Below are 22053 nucleotides of genomic sequence, written 5' to 3' on the forward strand. Positions count from 1 at the left end.
CTTTGCATCAGGTGGCCAAAGTATTGGAGTTTCAGCTTCAACATCAGTCCTTCCGATGAACACTCAGGACTGATCTCCTTTAGGATGGACTGGTTAGATCTCCTTGCTGTCCAAAAGACTCTCAAGAGTTTACTCCAACACCACATTTTAAAGCATCAATTCTTCGGTGCTCAGCTTTCTTTATAGTCCAACTCTCATATCCATACGTGACTACTGGAAAAACCATAGCCTTGACTAGATGGACCTTTGTTGGCAAAATAATGTCTCTGTTTTTTAATATGCTGTCTAAGTTGGTCATAACTTTCCTTCCAAGGAGTAAGCGTCTTTTAATTTCAAGGCTGCAGTCACCATCTGCAGTGATTTTGAAGCCCCCAAAAATAAAGTCAGCCACTCTTTTCACTGTTTCCCCTTCTATTTGCCATGAAGTGATTGGACCAGATACCATGATCTTCGTTTTCTGAATGTTGAGCTTTAAGCCAACTTTTCACTCTCCTCTTTCACTGTTACCAAGAGGATGAAAAGTTACTCAATATCATATGTTATTAGAGAGTTACAAATTAAAACAATAATGAGATACCATTATATTCATCACAGTGGCTAAAATCTACTGACAACTTCAAATACTGACAGAACTGAAGCCACAGGAACTCTCATTCATCATGAATGGGAATTCAAATGGTACAGAAGCCCCTTTGGAAGACAGTTTGGCTGTTTCTTATGAAAATAAACATGTGTTTACCATGTGATCCAGGAATGTGTTCACTGCAGTCTACCCAAAGGAACTGAAAACTCTGTGCTCATGAAAACCTGCACACATATCTATAGCAGCTTTATTCACAAATGAAGCAACCAAGAATTCCTTCAGTAGGTGAATGGATAAACGTATACCCATACCATGGAATATTAATTAGTGCTAAAAAGAAATGAGCTATGAAGCCACAAAAAGAAATGGAAGAACCACAAAAGCCAATCTAAAAAACCTACATCCTGTATGATTCCAACTGTATGACATTCTAGAAAAGATGTAAGTATAGAAAGAGTAAATAGATCAGTGGTAGCCAAGGGGTAGGGGGAAGGGAGGGATGAATGGAGGGGGCACAGTGAAACTATTTTAGGGCAATGAAACTGTTCTCTATGAGACCCTAATGGTTGCTACATGTCATTACACATTTATCAAAACCTGTAGATCAGTATAACACAAAAAAATAAGCCCTAATGCAATCTATAGATTTTAACTAGTAATAAATAGTGTATTAATACTGGCTCATCAATTGTAACAACTGTGTCACACCAATGCAGAATGATAATAACGGATGCTGAGGGAAGATAGAAGGTTAAAGGAACTCTGTATCTTCCGCTCATTTTTTTCTGTAATCGTGGAACTGCTCTGAAATAACGAACCTTATTCATTAAAATTGGTAAAGTACATATTGAAGAAAATGAAAAAAATATTGCAAACATCTCATCTTTGAACCAGTTATTTACAAGACAAAAGTTGTCTAATGCATTTTAATAATGTGTCCACATTTTTCTTACTGGAGTTGAAGGATTTTCTGAACAGGCACGCAGGGGGCTCAGTGGTAAAGAATTACCCACCAATGCAAGAGAAACAAGAGATGCAGTTTCGATCCCTGGGTGGGGAAGATCCCCTGGAGTAGGAAATGGCAACTCACTCCAGTATTCTTGCTTGGAGAGTCCCATGGACAGAGAAATCTATTGGGCTATAGGCTACAGGGTTGCAAAGAGTCGAACACGACTGAGCAACTAAGTACAGCACAGCACAACATCCTTCACAAATATATGTCAACTGAAAAGAATGACTCGGCGTCTCCTTAACGATAGGTTTCTGGAAAGATTGGCCAACCCAGCTTCTCAAGAGATTCAGTCTTCCCCATGAACTGCGTATTTCCTGGCCAACAAAAATAATTAGTTCTACATTACTAAAGCTTAACATTTCAGTAGTGAACATTCCAATCTAAGGTGGTGAAGAAACTACTAAATAAGTAATAGTGTTAGGATGCATAGGTTCATTACTCATTTTTAAAATATAAGTTCTACCCATTAAAAGTTCTTTATACAAATAAAGGAAGATGGAAAATTACATAAAACTTGAGAAATGTGGGTTCCTCGCACCATGATAACTGCACAGACTATCCAGAGATTATATGCATTGGGGAACATTGATACAGTTTTAATCCATTGAGGTCTGACCTTCTAATGAGGGGCAAAAACAAACCATTAGAAACTTTGAGCTGTGTTAGAAGCGTTTGGAGTCAAATGTTTCCACATACCTATTGAAAACATTTTAGAGGAATAATTTTCTGGGCATGGCAGTTGCTGAAGTGGCAGGAAGTCATCTGATTTTTACACTCACCAGAAAAATTCAAAGATTTCTGGCAAAAGATTGCAACTAATTCTTATTAAAGGAGTTAACCAAACAGAGTAAATTTTAGAAACCAGTGAAAGTACAGTGGTTCACAGTGAGCATTCTTTTGCCTATTTCATTGTTTTATTCATTTCACAAATGTGTGGTAAAAAGTATCCCTCGCTCAGTCATGTCTGACTCTTTTAGACCCTATGGACTATAGCCCTCCAGGCTCCTCTGTCCATGGGATTTCCTAGTCAAGAATACTGGAGTGGGTAAGCCATTCCCTTCCCAGGGGATCTTACTGACCCAGGAATTGAACCTGTGTCTCCTAATTGAAGGCAGATTCTTTACCATCTGAGCTACCAGGGAAGCCTAATAGTAGGTGCCAGGTACTGTTCTAGAAAATTGCTATACGTTTGTGAAGAAATACGAATCTGCATTTTTGATCTTGATTCTAGTTCCTGAAGTTTTATGCTAGAGAAGTTTAGGGTGGAATTTAACCCAGTATATATACTTTAGCCACCTGATTCAAAGACCCAAGTCATTGGAAAAGACCTGGGGGCTTGGAAAGATAGAAAGCAAAAGGAGAAGGGGGCAGTAGAGGATGAGATGGTTAGAAATCATCACCAATTCAATGGATATGAGTTTGAGTAAACTCCTGGGGATAATGGTGGACAGAGGGGCCTGGCAAGCTGCAGTCCATCAGGTCGCAAAGAGTCAGACACGACTGAGCAACTAAACAACAAATATATATATATGTATATTTATATATTTAGACTCCATAAACAAGATCTAATTTTTAAGATATCCCTGCCTTTTGAGAAAATCCAACATAGAATCTTCTGTGAAAGTCTAAGAACAAAAGGAAGAAAAAAGGAAGTAAAAATTTTTAAAAAGAGAAAGACTAAATCAGGATTCAGTTAACTTAAGGAATTGTGAATGTGCGAGAAACTTTATTTTTAAATATTTGTAACACTGGAAATGCACTCATGTATGGAGGGCCTACTCTATGTTAGGCAGTGTACTAGGTCTCAAGAATAAAATAGTGAGCAAAAGATACATAGTCTCAGCTCCTGAGGAGCTTGCAGTCTACAATGGAAACAGGAGCTCATCACATGAAAACACCAATCTATTATTAGGGACTGCAAAGCATATTATTAAAGATGTCAAGGGAGCTGCTCAGGAAAGACTTTCCTGCAGAAATGGCATTTGGATTCAATGCAGGAGACCTGGGTTGGATCTCTGGGTCAGGAAGATCTTCTGGAGAAGGGAATGACAACCCACTCCAGCATTCTTGCCTGGAGAGTCCCATGCTTTATGAGGATCCTGGCAGTCTGCAGTCCAGGGGGTTACAAAGAGTTGCACACAACTGAGCAACTAAAACTCACTTTCTCAGAAGAAGAGAAGTTGACACATTTGTAAAGAGACTTTCTGTTTACATATTTTTGGTTGTACTGGGTCTTCATTGCTGCAAGCAGGGGCTACTCTCTAATTGTGGTGTACTAGCTTGGAGAAGGCAATGGCACCCCACTCCAGTACTCTTGCCTGGAAAATCCCATGGATGAAGGAGCCTGGTGGGCTGCAGTCCATGGGGTCACTAAGAGTTGGACATGACTGAGCGACTTCACTTTGACTTTTCACTTTCATGCATTGGAGAAGGAAATGGCAACCCACTCCAGTGTTCTTGCCTGGAGAATCCCAGGGACGGGGGAGCCTGGTGGGATGCCGTCTCTGGGGTCGCACAGAGTTGGACACGACTGAAGCGACATAGCAGCAGCAGCAGCTTCTTATTGCAGTGGCTTTTCTTGTTGGACTTCCCTGGTGGTCCAGTGGTGAGGAGTCCCCCTGCCAGTGCAGGGACATGGGTTCAATCCCTGGTCCGGGAAGATTCCACATGCAGCAGGGCTGCAGGCACCACTAACTAAGCCCATGTACCACAACTACCAAGCCCCAGCTTAGAGCCCAGGCTCCGCAACAGGAAGTTGGCACATTCTAATCAAAAGGGACCTTGACTTAAAGTAACATATATTCCAGCAGAAGTGTAACTGGAGGGAATCCCCTGGATGCTCGATGGTTAGGACTCCGAACTCTCACTGCCTGGGTTCAATCCCAGGTTGGGGAACTAAGATCCCACAATCCACATGATGTGGCCAAAAAAAGGAAAAAGTGCAACTGGAGTGCTAAAGTGAATGAGAGGACTGGGTGCAAACAGTAAAGCCTGTATTCAGGATACATCTTAAAAATGAAAATATTTAATAGCTATGTAGCATGGACATGTGTGCATAAGCTGTCTTCTACATAAGATTTCATTTTTTATTTTCCTACTACCTGGAAAGTAGTGAACATTTCTGTTGACCTTTTGCCCATGGATTTGGCATTTACCTTCCTATTGCTAAGTCGCTTCCGTCGTGTTCAACTCTTTGAAGCTTTATGGACTGTAGCCCGTCAGGCTCCTCCATCAGTTGGATTTTCCAGGCAAGAATCTTGGAGTGGGTTGCCATTTCCTTCTCCAGGGGATCTTTTTGACCCAGGGATGGGACCCAGGTCTCTTACACCTCCTACGGTGAGCATTCTCAGTCACTTCAATCATGTCTGACTGTGTGACCCTATGGATTGTAGCCTGCCAGGTCCCTCTGTCCATGGGATTCTCAAAGGCAATACTGGAGTGGTTGCCATGCCCTCCTCCCGGGGATCTTCCCATCCCAGGGCTTGAACCCGCGGCATCTCCTGAGTCTTCTGCATTGCAGGCGGATTCTTTACCACTGAGCCACCTGGGAAGCCCGCTGCATTGGCAGGCAGATTCTATATCACTAGTGCCACCTGGGGCTTTTTCCTTGGTGATATCCAATTTTCTCACAAGAGGCTCACAATTCTAGATTGATAGCGAAGAAAGTTGGTTGTCAGAACAAGCCATCTTATCAAGGCATCTGCTTGCTGTTTGGATGACAGTAGCAGAATTGTCCCTTCATTGATATTTAACAATTGAAACTTTATTTCCAAAAAAGGTACAATGTGCACACAACAATCGTTTCGACACATATACTAGCACATAAAGAAAAATGGGAGATTACAGCTTGAGAAAGGGGCTGATCATTCTGGGTGGTTTTTGCTGGCATAAGGAAACTGATTCTGTCCCTATGGTGCCCTTCAAAGAGTTGGAGCAGAGAGCAGAATAGGAAATGAAGTGAGTTCAGTGACCCTCGCTGGCCTGAACCACAGGAGCCAGTAAACACAGGATTGCCACTCTATTCATAGCCTGCTTTGTGGTGGCCTTTTGCTATCTTTGTACCAGCGAGACTTTCCCCCTAAAAAAAACAATAAATATATTGATATGGACACATACAATGGCTTTCTTGTATACCACCACGTTATTTTGAATTATTGCCATAAGGATTGAGGAGCAGTGTACAGTTTTAAAAACAAATTTGAAATAGAGTGCAAGCAAGTCATGTGATTTGGGGGAAGGGGAGGTTATTAGTAATGAAACTGCACTTTCTTCACCTAGCTCTCCTTGAAGAATGATATAAAATGCAGCTTTCACCCAAGCCTATAATTTTCAGTGTAATAGAGCTGCTCCTTTTGTCACATATCAGAAACAGTGCTCAAGGAAAGAGATTATGCGCACAGTCGTATCATGATGTCATGCAAGAGAGGCTAGCCCTTGTCACCTGGATTGGTTTTCATATCAGTCTGGAAACTTCTTTACCAACACTGATAAAAGGTTTAAATGACATTTGTGTCCTTCCCTAAAATGATATGTGTATGAACATATCATAAACTGGACTATAAGCGCAGAAAATCACGTCTAAGTACCAAAGTGCCAATGATCAAGCATCATATCCTTGTAAAGATTGTTTTGCTTTGTTTTTCTATAACCAGAGATTTCTAGATCTTCAAAAAGAACTCCCAGGTTTTGTAGCTATTCCTCCTTAGGCAAAAATACATGCGTAGTTTTATTCAGCTTTCCTAGTATTGGACATGAGATTGACTTTCAAAAACTTTCCTTAGAGATGAAGAAAGAGCTCAAATTAAATTAGCATATGCAGATTAAAGAAAGGAAAGGGCTGAAGACCCAAGCATTACAAAACATTTGAGTAAATGAGCATGCAGTGTTCTGACTTTTTAAAAATTTTACATTTTTAATTTCGTCTTCAAAAATGTAGTTCAAAGACTCAAAACTGAGCGCCAAGAAAATACTTCAAATAGAGCCTAGGATTCCTGATTCTGGCATGACAGAGTAGCAAATATTGAAATAACCTCTCTTTATAAGCAACCCTAACACTGGACAAAGTTTTTAAAATAACCGTTTTCAGAATTGATGCTTTTAAACCGTGGTGCTGGAGAAGACTCTTGAGAGTCCCTTGGACTGTGAGATCAAACCAGTCAATCATAAAGGAAATCAACCCTGAATATTTGTTAGAAGGACTGATGCTGAAACTGAAGCTCCAGTACTTTGGGCACCTGATGTGAAGAGCTAACTTATTGGAAAAGACCCTGGTGCTGGGAAAGATTGAAGGCAGGAGGAGAGCGGGGCAGCAGAGGATGAGATGGTTAGATGGCATCACCAACTTAATCGACATGAATTTGAACAAACTCGAGGAGATAGTGAAGAACTTCAGCCTGACTTGCTGAAGTTCCTGGGGTCTCAAAGAGTTGGACCCAACATACTGACTGAACGGCAAAATGACAGCTTCTTACAAAATAAGATGTACTTTTATCATACAGTCCAACAGTAACACTCCTTGATATCTACCCAAATGAAGGTCGAACTAAACCACACCTGCATTCGTGACTCCTGAAAATTGTGAGATAATAAATGAGTGTTTTTGAAGCCACTGCATTTGTGGAAACTTACTGTACTATGAGAAAAAACTAATAGAAAGTCAGACCTAAAGATTACTGAAAGGTGCTATTTATACAAAGTTCTGGATCAGGCAACATGGATTACGGGGGAAGGTTGAGAACACTGGATGCCTCTGCTAGAGGAGCAAATTGACTGGGAGGAGGCCTGAGGGAGCTTTTCAGGGTGATGGAGATTTTGAAAGAATACATTTAAGATCTGTGTGTTTCATAGTCTTAAATACATCTCAAAAGTCAAACTTGTATTTCTCTGAACCTCATTTCAGCAATGCCACTGCAATCTGCTATTACTCAATGCAGGCTCATCTGAAGCCCTCCAGCCTACCTCACCCAAATCATTTCTAGTCATTCATGTGAGTACAGGTTGACTGGTTTACCAAATCAATTTTCACATCAAGATTATTTTTAATCTAAAACAAATTGTAGGTAGTGAGCAGTCTTTTAAGACATCTGGAAGTTTATGTTTTACAAACCGTGCAACGGACATCCCTAGTGGTGCAGCAGATAAGACCCTGAGCTCCCAATACAGGGGGCCCAGGTTTAATCCCTGGTCAAGGAACTAGATCCTACATGCCACAGCTAAGACCCAGCACAGCCAAATAAATAAATAGTAAAAAAATAAAAACCACAGAAAAGATGAGTTGTGTAACTCCAAAACATGTTTTACAATCATATACCAAAGTCTGTCGTGTACACACGATAAATATCACGTGGGATAGCATATTGTGAAACACATTTTCCTATAAGATGACTACTTCAAATATTGGCTTAAAATAAGCATCTGAAATGTTTAGGATCCCTCTAGCCTCTCCATGCTGTGAACTCCTAGAGAGGATTATGGCTGGCAGGAATAAAATCCTCTCTTATAACCATACTTTCAGTGTTGCTGTTCGGTTGCTAAGCCGTGTGCAACTCTGCGACACCCGTGGACTGTAGCCCTCCAGGCTCCTCTCTCCGAGGAATTTCCCAGGCAAGAATAGTGAAGTGGGCTGCCATTTCCTTCTCCAGGGGATCTTCCCAACCCAGGGATCCAACCCGGGTCTCCTGTGCCTCCTGTATTGCAGGTGGGTTCTTTATTGCTGAGCCACGTTGGGAAGCCCTTATCAATTATCATCGTAATATTGATTATTCTGTCTCCCACACTTACTAATGGTGTGAATTGGACAAATTATCTAGTCTTTAGAGACACACCTTCCATCCCTAAGACAGGTGTAACAATAGTACACATCTCAGTGTTGTCTTGAAAATGAAATGAAATGAAATAAAAATATAGGCACAATAAGGTCGGCTTCCCTGGTGGTGCAGAGGTTAAAGCGTCTGCCTGCAATGTGGGAGACTTGGGTTCGATCCCTGGGTTGGGAAACCCCCTGGAGAAGGAAATGGCAACCCACTCCAGTATTCTTGCCTGGAGAATCCCATGGATGGAGGAGCTTGGTGGGCTACAGTCCATGGATCGCAAAGAGTCGGACACGACTAAGCGACTTCACTTCACTTCTAGGTCCATAGCAAGCACTTAGTAATAAGCATTCTTTTCTTTCTTCTGTCTCTTCCTCTCCTCCCCACCTCTACATCATTTCTATACTCATATGTAAATGTTCAAAATTATCAACTATTTGGATTCAAATATTTTGTCCTTTTGATGTACATTTCATTCTTCACTATTAAATGAAATGCTAGGGGTAAACAAAAAAGAACATTGTTTTCCTGGGGGCCCAGTAACTAATTTCTAAAAGTTAATCTTTTACTTCAATGAGTAGGATTTCTCTTTTTCTCTGTTTGAGAAGTCTTATTTTTTAACAATATAGCTGATATTCACATATGGCAGGACTTTGGCCTAGGAGTTTGGCCTGTGGAAAGTCACATTAAATTCCTTGACACAAAATTCTTATTTATAGGATCTATTATTTTGGTAAGGACAAGTCTCATATCAGACAACATAATACTCAAGAAGGAATCCTGAGAGTGAATGCTTCAGAAGAGAATCAATGCAGCTGTAATTCTGCAGAATAGCTGGTCAAAGTAGGAGTTCTTGAAAACAATGGGGTTATTTAAATTCCACCTTGAAAACTGAGTGACAGTTTGCCCTGGGAACTATTGTGTTTCAAATTCCGTCTCAGGACAGGCTCTGCCTTCCCACAGGCCACTGAAAAGCCTTTTATTTTGTCATCCTCTTCTAAAAGCTCCTTCAAAACCTTCCCAACAAACCAGGATTTTCTGCCATCAAAAACAAAAGCTATTCTTTTTTTTTTTTTTTTTTTTAAGAAAAGAAAATATTACCTCCTTCGAATTAAGCTTCATGACACTGAGAATTCTAATAAATTCTTGGCAGATTTCGGAGACTACACAATTTGAAAACTTAGAAAACTTGTCATGTATCTAATTGTTTTCATTTCTTTTTCTTTGCCATTTGTACTGTCCAGTTATTCTACAGAAAAACTAGATAACACTGTAAGATTAAACGCAGCCATTTAATAAAATCAAGCACCTCAGAGTGAAGCTTGATGGAAAATCTATGTTTAAGAACCACCCACTTAAACTGAATTTTCTAAATAATCATAAAATTTTTAGAATAATTACATTTTTGAAGGTGCTCTCAGAAATTACCTCCCTAACAAACTGCTAATTGTTTGGAAAGAGTATTGTATATAGTATATAAACATGAATACACACACACACAAAGTCTGTAAGGTGCTACTTACTATTTTCATTAAAAACTGTTTCCATATTCAAGAGGTACAACTTCTGAGAACCAAGACCAGCTCTAAAATTAACACTAAGAACTTAAGAGTGATTGTATTTTGCAAATCAACCCAAAAATACTCTTTCCCAAAGTCACCTCCAAGAAGAAATGTGAAGCACACAGACCTTCAACAAGATTCTGGTTTACTGCCCAGACTGGAGGAGCCTCCTCCACACACACAGCGAAAATACAAAAATAAAGACCAATTTGCTAAAAAGAAAATACTTATTTAAAGAAAGTAAACTAAAATAGGTATAAGTGAATATTTCTTGAACAGTTCCTAAAACAACATCTCAATTAGGAATTTTTAATTAAAGGCATTGTTATTTAAAAAATGTTCTGCCTTCTATGTTTTTATTTTAAAGTATAAATAAATATACTTAAAGTATAGTTGATTTATTGAAGTGTAATTGATTTATGATATTATATTAGTTTCAAGTGTACAGCATAGAGATTCAGAATTTTGATAGATCATACCACATTAAATATTATGAAATAATGCCTGAAATCCCCAGTGCTGAATAGTACATCCTTGTTGCTAATGCAGTTTATACATAATTTGTATCTTGTAATCTATTAACCATTGTCTTGCCCCTCCCCCCTGCTCTCCCCCACCCCCGCCATGGGTAGCCACTAGTTTGCTTTCTATATAAGCAGAAGTCTGTTTCTGTTTTGCTATACACATTGACTTATCTTATTTTTCAGTTCAGTTCAGTCACTCAGTCGTGTTTGACTGTTTGCTACCCATAGACTGCAGCACACCAGGCTACCCCATCCATCACCAACTCCCAGAGCATATTCAAACTCATGTCCATTGAGCTGGTGATGCCATCCAACCATCTCATCCTCTGCCACCCCCTTCTTCTCCAACCTTCAATATTTCCCAGCATCAGGGTCTTTTCCCAGTGAGAAATCTCACGTTCATTGACTCAGTGATGCCATCCAACCTTCTCCTCCTCTGTCTTCCCCTTCTCCTCCTGCCCCCAATCCCTCCCAGCATCAGGGTCTTTTCAAATGAGTCAGCTCTTCCCATCAGGTGGCCACAGTATTGGAGTTTCAGCTTCAGCATCAGTCCTTCCAATGACTATTCAGGACTGATTTCCTTTAAGATGGACTAGTTGGATCTCCTTGCAATCCAAGGGAATCTCAAGAGTCTCTCCAACACCACAGTTCAAAAGCATCAATTCTTCAGTGCTCAGCTTTGTTTATAGTCAATTCTGACATCATACATAACTACTGGCAAAACCATAGCTTTGATTAGATGGACCTTTGTTGGCAAAGTAATGTCGCTGCTTTTTAATATGCTGTCTAGGTTGATCATGGGGATCTCAAGACAAGAATACTGAAGTGATTTGCCATTCCCTTCTCCAGTGGACCACATTTTGTCAGACCTCTCCACCATGACCCGTACGTCTTGGGTGGTGCTATACCCATGGCTTAGTTTCATTGAGTTAGACAAGGCTGTGGTCCATGTGAATTGATTGGTTAGTTTTCTGTGATTCTGTGCTATACCCATGGCTTAGTTTTATTGAGTTAGACAAGGCTGTGGTCCATGTGAATTGATTGGTTAGTTTTCTGTGATTGTGTCTGTCTGCCCTCTAATGCCCTCTCTCAGCACCTACAATCTTACTGGGGTTTCTCTTACCTTGGACGTGAGGTACCTCTTCACAGCTGCTCCAGCAAAGCGCAGCCGTCGCTCACCGCTCCAGCACTGAGAGAAGCAAAGTAGAAAGGAAAAGATATATGCATTTGAATGCAGACTCCAAAGAATACCAAGGAGAGATAAGAAAGCCTTCCTCAGCAATCAATGCAAAGAAATAGAGGAAAACAATAGAATGGGAAACACTAGAGATCTCTTCAAGAAAATTAGAAATACCAAGGGAAGATTTCATGTGAACATGGGCACAGTAAAGGACAGAAATAGTATGAACCTCAAAGAAGCAGAAGATATTAAGAAGAGGTGGAAAGAAAATACAAAAGAACTGTACAAAAAAGATCTTCATGACCCAGATGATTATGACGGTATGATCACTCACCTGGAGCCAGACATCCTGGAATGTGAACTCAAGTGGGCCTTGGGAAGCATCACAATGAACAAAGCTAGTGGAGGTGATGGAATTCCAGTGGACCTATTTCAAATCCTAAGAAATGATGCTGTGAAAGTGCTGCACTCAATATGCCAGCAAATTTGGAAAACTCAGCAGTGGCCACAGGACTGGAAAAAGTCAGTTTTCATTCCAATCCCAAAGAAACGCAATGCCAATGAATGCTCAAACTACCGCACAATTGTACTCATCTCACATGCTAGTAAAGTAATGCTCAAAATTCTCCAAGCCAGGTTTCAGCAATACGTGAACTGTAAACTTCCAGATGTTCAATCTGGTTTTAGAAAAGGCAGATCAAATTGCCAACATCTGTTGGGTCATCGAAAAAGTAAGTTCCAGAAAAACATCTATTTCTGCTTTATTGATGATGCTAAAGCCTTTGACTCTGTGGATCACAATGAACAGTGGAAAATACTTAAAGAGATGGGAATACCAGACCACCTGACCTGCCTCCTGAGAAATCTGTATGCAGGTCAGGAAGCAACAGTTACAACTGGACATGGAACAACAGACTGGTTCCAAATAGGGAAAGGAGTACGTCAAGGCTGTATATTGTCACCCTGCTTATTTAACTAATATGCAGAGTCCATCATGATGAACAGTGAGCTGTGTGAGGTACAAGCTGGAATCAAGATGGCTGGGAGAAATGTCATTAACCTCAAATATGCAGATGATACCACCCTTATGGCAAAAAGTGAAGAAAAACTAAAGAGTCTTTTGATGAAAGTGAAAGAGGAGAGTAAAAAAGTTGGTTTAAAGCTGAACATTCAGAAAACAAAGATAATGGCATCCAGTCCCATCACTTCATGTAGATGTGGAAACAGTGGCAGGCTTTATTTTGGCGGGCTCCAAAATCACTGCAGATGGTGACTGCAGCCATGAAATTAAAAGATGCTTACTCCTTGGAAGGAAAGTTATGACCAACTTAGACAGCATATTGAAAAGCAGAGACATTACTTTGCCAACAAAGGTCTGTCTAGTCAAGGCTATGGTTTTTCCAGTGGTCATGTATGGATGTGAGAGTTGGACTATGAAGAAAGCTGAGCACTGAAGAATTGATGCTTTTGAAATGTGGTGTTGGAGAAGACTCTTGAGAGTCCCTTGGACTGCAAGGAGATCCAAATATCCATCCTAAAGGAGATTAGTCCTGAGTGTTCATTGGAAGGACTGATGTTGAAGCTGAAACTCCAAAACTTTGGCCACCTGTGGGAAGAGCTGACTCATTTGAAAAGACTCATTGTGATGCTGGGAGGGATTGGGGGCAGGAGGAAAAGGGAAAGACAGATGATGAGAAGGTTGGATGGCATCACTGACTCAATGGACGTGAGTTTGGGTATACTCGGGGAGTTGGTGATAGACAGGGAGGCCTGGTGTGCTGCAGTCCATGGGGTTGTGAAGAGTTGGACACAACTGAGTGACTGAACTGAATTGAAGTGAAGTTGATCATAGATTTTCTTCCAAGGGGCAAGCATCTTTTAATTTTGTGGCTGCAGTCACCGTCTGCAGTGATTTTGGAGCCCCCCAAAATAAAATCTCTCACTGTTTCCATGTTTCCCCATCTATTTGCCATGAAGTGATGGGACCAGATGCCATGATCTTAGTTTTCTGAATGCTGAGTTTTAAGCCAGCTTTTTCACTCTCCTATTTCACTTTCATCAGGAGGCTCTTTAGTTCTTCTTCGCTTTCTGCTACAAGTGTGGGGTCTTCTGCACATCTGAGATTATTGATATTTCTCCTGGCAATCTTGATTCCCGCTTGTGTGTCATCCCAGCATTTTACATGGTATACTCTGTATATAAATTAAATAAACAGGGTGACAATATACAGCCTTGATGTACTCCTTTCCCTATCTGGAACCAGTCTGTTGTTCCATGTCCAGTTCTTACAGTTGCTTCCTGACCTGCGTACAGATTTCTCAGGCAGCAGGTCAGGTGGTCTGGTATTCCCATCTCTTAAAGAATTTTCCACAGTTTGTTGTGATCCACACAGTCAAAGGCTTTGGCATAATCAATAAAGCAAAAGTAGATGTTTTTCTGGAACTCTTGCTTTTTCAATGATCCAGTGGATGTTGGCAATTGGATCTCTGGTTCCTCTGCCTTTTCTAGATCCAGTTTGAACATCTGGAAGTTCATGGTTCATGTATTGCTGAAGCCTGGCTTGGAGAATTTTGAGCATTGCTTTGCTAGCGTGTGAGATGAGTGCAATTGTGTGTCATTTGCACATTCATTGGCATTGCCTTTCTTGGGGTTGCAATGAAAACTGACCTTTTCTAGTCCTGTGGCCATGGCTGAGTTTTCCAGATTTGCTGGCATATTGAGTGCAGCAGTTTCACAGCATCCTTCTTAGGATTTGAAATAAGTCAACTTGAATTCCATCACCTCCACTAGCTTTGTTCATCATGATGCTTCCCAAGGCCCACTTGACTTCACACTCCAGGATGTCTGGCTCTAGATGAGTGATCACACCATCATGGTTTTCTGGGTCGTGAAGATCTTCTTTGGACAGTTATGTGTATACTTTCCACCTCTTCTTAATATCTTCTGCTTCTATGAGGTCCATACTATTTCTGTCCTTTACTGTGCCTATGTTTGCATGAAAATTTCCCTTGGTATTTCTAATTTTCTTGAAGAGATCTCTAGTGTTTCCCATTCTATTGTTTTCCTCTATTTCTTTGCATTGATCGCTGAGGAAGGCTTTCTTATCTCTTCTTGTTATTCTTTGGAACTCTGCGTTCAGATGGGTATATCTTTCCTTTTCTCCTTTGCCTTTCACGTCTCTTCTTTTCTCAGCTATTTGTAAGGCCTCATCAGACAACCATTTTGCATTTTTGCATTTCTTTTTCTTGAGGATGGTCTTGATCACTGCCTCCGGTACAATGTCAGGAACCTCTGTCCATAGTTCTTCAGGCACTCAGTCCATCAACTCTAATCTGTCGGGAGCCAGCGTGAGGAACTCCGCCCATGGCAAAGGTCATGAGGAAGGAGGCTTGGCATACGCAAAGGCATGATCAAGCCTCAAGAAATCCCCTGTTCCCGAGCATCTACCCCCAAAACCAGAGTCTATCTACTTTACTGTTTCATGTTCTCGCCTACACCTCTGACTTTATAGGGGGCTGTTCCCCACTGGTTCTCTCGGAGAAGGAGTAAACTTGCAGCTCCAAGTCAATAACAATTCCTGGGCATGACAAGAGTGTTTCAACTTATGAACTCCTCTGAAGGTTATCTAGCCCGCCTGTATAAGTTCGTCCAGCCACATGTGATTGTTTACAGCCTCCCAACCTGAGAGGCACGAGATATTTTAGACTTACTAAAGGCAAATTCTTTTGGGAAGTTAGAAATTATTAGTATAGTGGGTTGGTTAGGAATTATATTGGTGAAGGGTTTTTTCATTTGTTGTGCCAATAATTGCTGCTAATTCCCTGCCCTGGGTGTGACAAGGGTGTCTCAGGTCAAACCTCTCTGCTTTCAAACTAGCTTGGGTGACAGAATTATCCATACTCCTGCCACTACACACATGATTGTTTACTACCTCTCAACCATAAACAGCACAGAGAGTTTTGAGTATTTCGAAAGTCTTAATTAGCATTGGGCTTTTCTCATTGTTGAGTCAATGACTGCCACGAGGCCTCCATATCCTTAGGCACCTGGGAATATATTAATTAATGTATTTGGAATATAGAAAAGGAAATATAGTAGTTTTTCAGTTCAGTTTGGTTCAGTTGCTCAGTCATGTCCAACTCTTTGCGACCCCATGAATCGCAGCACGCCAGGTCTCCCTGTCCATCACCATCTCCCGGAGTTCACTCAGACTCACGTCCATCGAGTCCGTGATGCCATCCAGCCATCTCATCCTCGGTCGTCCCCTTCTCCTCCTGCCCCCAATCTCTCCCAGCATCAGAGTCTTTTCCAATGAGTCAACTCTTCACATGAGGTGGCCAAAGTACTGGAGCTTCAGCTTTAGCATCATTCCCTCCAAAGAAATCCCAGGGTTGATCTCCTTCAGAATGGACTGGTTAGATTTCCCTGCAGTCCAAAGAACTCTCAAGAGTCTTCTCCAACACCACAGTTCAAAAGCATCAATTCTTCGGTGTTCAGCCTTCTTCACAGTCCAACTCTCACATCCATACATGACCACAGGAAAAACCATAGCCTTGACTAGATGGACCTTAGTCGGCAAAGTAATGTCTCTGCTTTTGAATATAGTATCTAGGTTGGTCATAACTTTTCTTCCTAGGAGTAAGCGCCTTTTAATTTCATGGCTGCAGTAACCATCTGCAGTGATGTTGGAGCCCAAAAAATTAAAGTCTGACACTGTTTCCACTGTTTCCCCATCTATTTCCCATGAAGTGATGGGACCGGATGCCATGATCTTCGTTTTCTGAATGTTGAGCTTTAAGCCAACCTTTTCACTCTCCTCTTTCACTTTCATCAAGAGGCTTTTTAGTTCCTCTTCACTTTCTGCCATAAGGGTGGTATCATCTGCATATCTGAGGTTATTGATATTCCTCCCGGCAATCTTGATTCCAGCTTGTGCTTCTTCCAGCCCAGCGTTTCTCATGATGTACTCTGCATATAAGTTAAATAAGCAGGGTGACAATATACAGCCTTGATGTACTCCTTTTCCTATTTGGAACCAGTCTGTTGTTCCATGTCCAGTTGTAACTGTTGCTTCCTGACCTGCATACAGATTTCTCAAGAGGCAGGTCAGGTGGTCTGGTATTCCCATCTCTTTCAGAATTTTCCGCAGTTTCTTGTGATCCACACAGTCAAAGGTTTTGGCATAGTCAATAAAGCAGAAATAGATGTTTTTCTGGAACTCTCTTGCTTTTTCCGTGATCCAGCGGATGTTGGCAATTTGATCTCTGGTTCCTCTGCCTTTTCTAAAACCAGCTTGAACATCAGGGAGTTCACAGTTCACGTATTGCTGAAGCCTGGCTTGGAGACTTTTGAGCATTACTTTACTAGCATGTGAGATGAGTGCAATTGTGTGGTAGTTTGAGCGTTCTTTGGCATTGCCTTTCTTTGGGATTGGAATGAAAACTGAGCTTTTCCAGTCCTGAGGCCACTGCTGATGTTTCCAAATTTGCTGGCATATTGAGTGCAGCACTTTCACAGCATCATCTTTCAGGATTTGAAACAGCTCAACTGGAATGCCATCACCTCCACTAGCTTTGTTCGTAGTGATGCTTTCTAAGGCCCACTTGACTTCACATTCCAAGATGTCTGGCTCTAGATGAGTGATCACATCATCATGATTACCTGGGTCGTGACGATCTTTTTTGTACAGTTATTCTGTGTATTCTTGCCACCTCTTCTTAATATCTTCTGCTACTGTTAGGTTCATACCATTTATGTCCTTTATTGAGCCCATCTTTGCATGAAATGTTCCCTTGGTATCTCTATTTTTCTTGAAGAGATCTCTAGTCTTTCCCATTCTGTTCTTTTCCTCTATTTCTTTGCATTGATCACTGAAGAAGGCTTTCTTATCTCTTCTTGCTATTCTTTGAAACTCTGCATTCAGATGCTTATATCTTTCCTTTTCTCCTTTGCTTTTCACTTCTCTTCTTCTCACAGCTATTTGTAAGGCTTCCCCAGACAGCCATTTTGCTTTTTTGTATTTCTTTTCCATGGGGATGGTCTTGATCCCTGTCTCCTATACAATGTCACGAACCTCAGTCCATACTTCATCAGGCACTCTATCTATCAGATCTAGGCCCTTAAATCTATTTTTCACTTCCGCTATATAATCATAAGGGATTTGATTTAGGTCATACCTGAATGGTCTAGCAGTTTTCCCTACTTTCTTCAATTTAAGTCTGAATTTGGCAATAAGGAGTTCATGATCTGAGCCACAGTCAGCTCCTGGTCTTGTTTTTGTTGACTGTATAGAGCTTCTCCATCTTTGGCTGCAAAGAATATAATCAATCTGATTTCAGTGTTGACCATCTGGTGATGTCCATGTGTAGAGTCTTCTCTTGTGTTGTTGGAAGAGGGTGTTTGCTATGACCAGTGCAGTGCATTTTCTTGGCAAAACTCTACTAGTCTTTGCCCTGCTTCATTCCGCATTCCAAGGCCAAATTTGCCTGTTACCCCAGGTGTTTCTTGACTGCCTACTTTTGCATTCCAGCCCCCTATAATGAAAAGGACAACTTTTTTGGGTGTTAGTTCTAAAAGATCTTGTAAGTCTTCATAAAACCATTCAACTTCAGTTTCTTTAGCGTTACTGGTTGGGGCATAGACTTGGATAACTGTGATATTGAATGGTTTGCCTTGGAGACGAACAGAGATCATTCTGTCATTTTTGAGATTGCATCCAAGTACTGCATTTCAGACTCTTTTGTTGACCATGATGGCTACTCCATTTCTTCTGAGGGATTCAGGTTAGCAATACTAGACTTTTTGAGTTAATGAATTTTCTCTTTTGTAATAGATCACTGTACTTTGTTATAAATCACTGTGTCCTTGCTATGTAAAAATGTAACTTTATCACTATCTTAAGACTAAATAGATCTTAAGGGGACATTGGTGAAAGGATTTTCACTTGTTGGGCTGATGTTTGCTGCTAAATCTCCATATTCCCTGCCCTTATAATGAATATAACTAACATATAGGAGAAATAAGTATTAAGCTTTAAGATTAATCATGTTAACCTTGGGTTAAGTAAATTCCTTTCTTGATTGTAACTCACTACACCCTCACCCTATAAGAATGCAACTTCATTCGGAGGGTGGTGCCTGGTTTAAGGAAAAACACCCTTGGAAAAAATAAGTTTTTTGGTTATCAGAAAGAAAAGATCATAAAATGTCAGCAGGTCTCATGGCCATAAGATGATGTAAAACCCCTAAGATCTTTTTTTATGTAAAGCACCTGATTTTGATAAAGGTCATGACTGCTGACCCCTGCATGACTCTGTATTCATCCCTATGTGTAACAAAAGTTATATAAGCAAACCCAGAAATAAAGAAATCGGATCAGTTTCCAGAAAGACTGATTCCCCCCATGTCGTTCTTTCTTGCTCCCCATTTTTCTGGCTGAATTCCCATCTGGAGCGTGGGTGCTCACCATGTCTACTTACTTGTCCTGGTTTTCAAGCCCACGCGAGAAGGAGCCCAAGGAGGGGCACCTTCCGGTATTCAAGTGGCCCCGGTGGCCCAACGTAGATGGTGCAAATTCCTTGTCTTGGAATTTTATTGGTATCCAACATAAACCAAGTTATTCAGCATCTTTTTCTCTCCTACTATTTTCTGGCCGAATTCCCATCTGGCGCATGTGTACCCACCAAGCTTACTAATTTTGCCTGGGCTTCTAAGATAGGACCAGGGGGCCCTCAGTGCCTCCTCTCCTTTGGGAAAACGGGAAGACGCCTGCAGCCTACGTAGGTGGTGATTGGTATTCCATGTAAACCAAGTTATTCAGCCTCTTTTTCTCTACTAATTTTCTAATCCCTCTCTATCTGTAATTAAATAAGTTATTTCCAAGGACACCGACTCCATCCCCACCTTCGAATCACCCTGGATCCACCAGGGCTGGACCCCGACACTAATCCCTTGAATCTATTTTTTATTTCCACTGTATAATAGATACGGATTTGATTTAGGTCATACCTGAATGGTCTAGTGGTTTTCCCTACTTTCTTCAATATAAGTCTGAATTTGGCAATAAGAAGTTTATAATATGAGTCACAGTCAGCTCCTGGTCTTGTTTTTGCTGACTCTATAGAGCTTCTCCATCTTTGGCTGCAAAGAATATAATATATCTGATTTCGGTGTTGACCATCTGGTGATGTCCATGTGTAGAGTCTTCTCTTGTGTTGTTGGAAGAGGGTGTTTGCTATGACTAGTGTGTTCTCTGGGCAAAACTCTGTTTACCTTTGACCTGCTTCGTTTTGTACTCCAAGGCCAAACTTGCCTGTTACTCCAGGTGTTTCTTGACTTCCTACTTTTGCATTCCAGCCCCCTATAATGAAAAGGACATCCTTTTGGGGTGTTAGTTCTAAAAGGTCTTGTAGGTCTTCATAGAACCATTCAACTTCAGTTTCTTCAGCATTACTGGTCAGGGCATAGACTTGGATTACTGTGATATTGAATAGTTTGCCTTGGACATGAACAGAGATTATTCCATCGTTTTTGAGATTGCATCCAAGTACTGAATTTTGGACTCTTCTTTTGACTATGGTGGCTACACCATTTCTTAATTTTAGAATCCACATGTAAGTAATATCAGACAGTATTTGTTTTTTCCCATTTGACTTATTTCACTAAGCATAATCTTCTCTAGGCCCACCCATGTTGTTACAAATGGTAGAATTTCATTCTTTTTATGGTTGAATAATATTACAATATATGTATATAATATTATACAGGTAGTATACATACACATATATAACCCACTATGTATATATCCCTTCTTCTTTATCGATTCCTTTGCTGATGGACACACTTGGGTTACAGGGCCTTCCCTCGTTGCTCAACGTAAAGAATTCATCTGCAACACAAGAGATATAGAAGATGCAGTTTCACTTCCTGGGTTGAAAAGATCCCCTGGAATAGGACATGGCAAGACACTTCAGTATTCTTGCTTGGAAAACTCCATGAATAGAGAGCCTGGAATGCCGCAGTTTGTGGGGTTGGATCGGAAGGAGTCAGACACGACTGAGTGACTGAGCGTGCATGCACGCATGCCATGTATTGGCTGCTGTAAATAGTGCTGCTATAAACATTGGAGTACATGTATCTTTCTTTCCAAATTAGCACTTTGTTTTATCCGGGTGTATACTCAGGACTCAAAGTGCTGGATTGTATGGTAATACTATTTTTAATTTTTTGAGGATCCTCCTTACTGTTTTCCATAGTAACTGCACAAGTTTATCTTCCTACCAATGGTCCACAAGTGTTCTCTTTCACCACATCCTTGCCAATATTTATTTGTAGACTTTTTGGTGATAGCTGTTCTGACAAGTGTGAGGTGATATCTCATTGGTATTTAAAGGCATTGCTATGAAGTCTTGGGGGCTTCCCCTGGTGGCTCAGATGGTAAAGAATCCACCTGCAATGCAAGATACCAGGGTTCGATCCCTGTTTTGGGGAGATCTCCTGGAGAAAGGCATGGCTACCTGCTCCAGGATTCTGGCCTGGAAAATCTCATGGACAGAGAAGCCTGGCAAGCTACAGTCCATGGGGTTGGAAAGAATAGAACACAATTGAAAGTCTAAGCTTGCATGCGTGTATGAAGTCTTGAACAAGACAAGATTATCCACTGTTACTAGTACTCTTTAACAAAACTGTGAAAGAGTTATTTAAAAGTAGAAATTAAAGGCAAAAAATCTATAAAGGAGAGGTAGTTATCTCTATTCACAGATGATATGATTGCCTATTATAAAAATCAAAAGAATGAAATGGAAACCTGTTAGAAAAAAATAAGAGAATAATTACAGTAGCATGTAAAATGCAGATACTGAAATAGATATCATATCTATAAAATATTAATTAGAAGATATAACAGGAGGAAATTCACTTAATAACACAAAAGAATAAAATATCTAAGCCTATACTTTAAAATACATGTAGAAAATTCTAATGAAGAAAATCCTAAAATATTTCTGAAAGGCAGAAATGTGGACTTGAAAATGCACAAAAATATGACATACGAAAACACATCCTAAAGATCTCAGTTTTGCCGGGTTAATATAAATGTGTTGTAATTTCCAATAAAAATAGTAGCTTTTTTCTTCCTTAGTTGCAGAAGTAGATTTTAACATTTTATATGGGAAAATAAAACAGCAAGAATAGACAGAAAAATCCTATTAAAAAAAAAAGAATAGTAATTTGGCATTGGTCAATGAATAGGTGGTTAGAGCAATAAAATGATTACCTAATAAAAATACTAACCTACTCTGAAGGAAAGTGTATCTTACAGGAACTAGCAAAGAATAGCAGACTTCTCTGAATATATCATAATATACAGTTTGCCTGTGAACACATT

This window comes from Oryx dammah, unplaced genomic scaffold, assembly GCF_014754425.2.
Source record: "Oryx dammah isolate SB20612 unplaced genomic scaffold, SCBI_Odam_1.1 HiC_scaffold_25, whole genome shotgun sequence".
Classification (NCBI taxonomy): Eukaryota; Metazoa; Chordata; class Mammalia; order Artiodactyla; family Bovidae; genus Oryx; species Oryx dammah.